Here is a 2500-nt window from a genome sequence, read left to right as displayed (position 1 = left end):
ACAAACCACCTGCGAGAACCGCTGGGGCGACCGAGCAGCAGACGGCGTCGCGGCGCCGAGCGCCGGGCGGCGGCGCATCCTCAGCGCACACAGTCCTCAATCGGACCAGCACACTGCAGATGGCCACCGCGCTTCGCACCGGGCCCGCGAGGACCTACTTTGGCCGCAAGGCGCCGCGAGCAGGGGGCGCCGGCGCGCAGCTGCGCCGCCTGCCGCGTCCGTCGGCCGGCGCGCCTGCCACTGGCCGCCCCCACCAGCCGGCTGTAGCGCGTGCGCCCACGCACCGCGCTGCCAGCACGCCGGGCGGCCCCCCCTCACCGGCCGGGGACGGTCCCACCCAGCCACCGCCGCGTATCGCCTCACACCCAGATCCCCTTTCGCGTTCGTGGGCATGGTGGGTCCCCTTTCACGTTCGTGGGCATGGTGGGTATCCCTGAAACAACCGGTTAATAGCTCGACCGATCGTCGCCAACACTGATTCACCTCTAGCGAGAACAACCGCACCACAACGGGTTACCTGTTGTTCATTTGCGTAACGTCACCAGCAAACGTAGACGTCCATCGCCATTTGCAACGAGTATTGCATGCCTGTGTCAGGTGTCACAACACACTACGTCTGCCCACATAGACGCAACAACATGTGCACGCCTCGAGAACACGTGGAAGGTAGCCCCCGTACGTATGCGGTGTCCATTGCGCGAACGACTGTCAGCCGGCCTCTGCAGGATGTCGCAGATGTGGAACGCGGTGCAACATGCTATCACGGTGTGTGAGAAGAGACGACTACGTCCGAATACACGCTCCACTACATCAACAGACTGCTCATGCTGATCGCCATCCAGGGCGTCCGTTCCTCCCACACGTCTGAATGGCGTACCACACTGCAATCCAGCTCTTATAGGGAGACGACACGTAGCTGCGTGCACAATATTTGGACTGTATGGTCTGCCGTTGCTAGGCGCAGTCGTCGTACGGTCACACATGTGCCACGATGTATCATTCAGTACATACGGACCAATGTGCAGTACAGTTTGTGGGTTTTGCGTACATCGGCGGACAGGTGACAGGCCGTACCACAACGTAGGCTGAGTACGTCGGCATGCGAAGGGCATTGAACATGCAAACTTCTCAACGACCAGCTTGCGAAGGCAGGGGGGAAGGGGGGGGGGCATGTACGTCCTGCTGCTATCCACATTACAGTGTATAGCAGGAGCATGTGGAAAGTCAGCAACACCTGCAAGGTGTTTAACATGACGCGATACACAGGGGACCGGGCAGTGCGAATAGCGAACTATATTGCGAGGGTTGCGGTTAGGCAACACTACACTAATTTAACGAGTTGCATAACAATTACAGAGCAGGTTCAGCGACAACGTGCGTCAGGTTAAGGCGCAATATAGGTTAGGTTGAGGCACAATATAGGTTAGGTTAAGGCACAACATGGGTTACGTTAAGGCACAAATTGGGTTACGTTAAGGCACAACATGGGTTACGTTAAGGCACAACATGGGTTACGTTAAGGCACAAATTAGGTTACGTTAAGGCACAAATTAGGTTACGTTAAGGCACAAATTAGGTTACGTTAAGGCACAAATTAGGTTACGTTAAGGCACAAATTAGGTTACGTTAAGGCACAAATTAGGTTACGTTAAGGCACAAATTAGGTTACGTTAAGGCACAAATTAGGTTACGTTAAGGCACAAATTAGGTTACGTTAAGGCACAAATTAGGTTACGTTAAGGCACAAATTAGGTTACGTTAAGGCACAAATTAGGTTACGTTAAGGCACAAATTAGGTTACGTTAAGGCACAAATTAGGTTACGTTAAGGCACAAATTAGGTTACGTTAAGGCACAAATTAGGTTACGTTAAGGCACAAATTAGGTTACGTTAAGGCACAAATTAGGTTACGTTAAGGTACAATATGGGTTAGGTTAAGGTACAATATGGGTTAGGTTAAGGTACAATATGGGTTAGGTTAAGGTACAATATGGGTTAGGTTAAGGTACAATATGGGTTAGGTTAAGGCACAACGTAGGTTAGGTTAAGGCACAACATAGGTTAGGTTAAGGCACAACATAGGTTAGGTTAAGGCACAACATAGGTTAGGTTAAGGCACAACATAGGTTAGGTTAAGGCACAACATAGGTTAGGTTAAGGCACAACATAGGTTAGGTTAAGGCACAACATAGGTTAGGTTAAGGCACAACATAGGTTAGGTTAAGGCACAACATAGGTTAGGTTAAGGCACAACATAGGTTAGGTTAAGGCACAACGTAGGTTAGGTTAAGGCACAACGTAGGTTAGGTTAAGGCACAACGTAGGTTAGGTTAAGGCACAACGTAGGTTAGGTTAAGGCACAACGTAGGTTAGGTTAAGGCACAACGTAGGTTAGGTTAAGGCACAACGTAGGTTAGGTTAAGGCACAACGTAGGTTAGGTTAAGGCACAACGTAGGTTAGGTTAAGGCACAACGTAGGTTAGGTTAAGGCACAACGTAG

Source organism: Schistocerca serialis, unplaced genomic scaffold (assembly GCF_023864345.2).
Source record: "Schistocerca serialis cubense isolate TAMUIC-IGC-003099 unplaced genomic scaffold, iqSchSeri2.2 HiC_scaffold_1190, whole genome shotgun sequence".
Lineage (NCBI taxonomy): Eukaryota > Metazoa > Arthropoda > Insecta > Orthoptera > Acrididae > Schistocerca > Schistocerca serialis.
The sequence above is the reverse complement of the archived record's forward strand: the minus strand, read 5'-3'. Positions refer to the sequence as shown.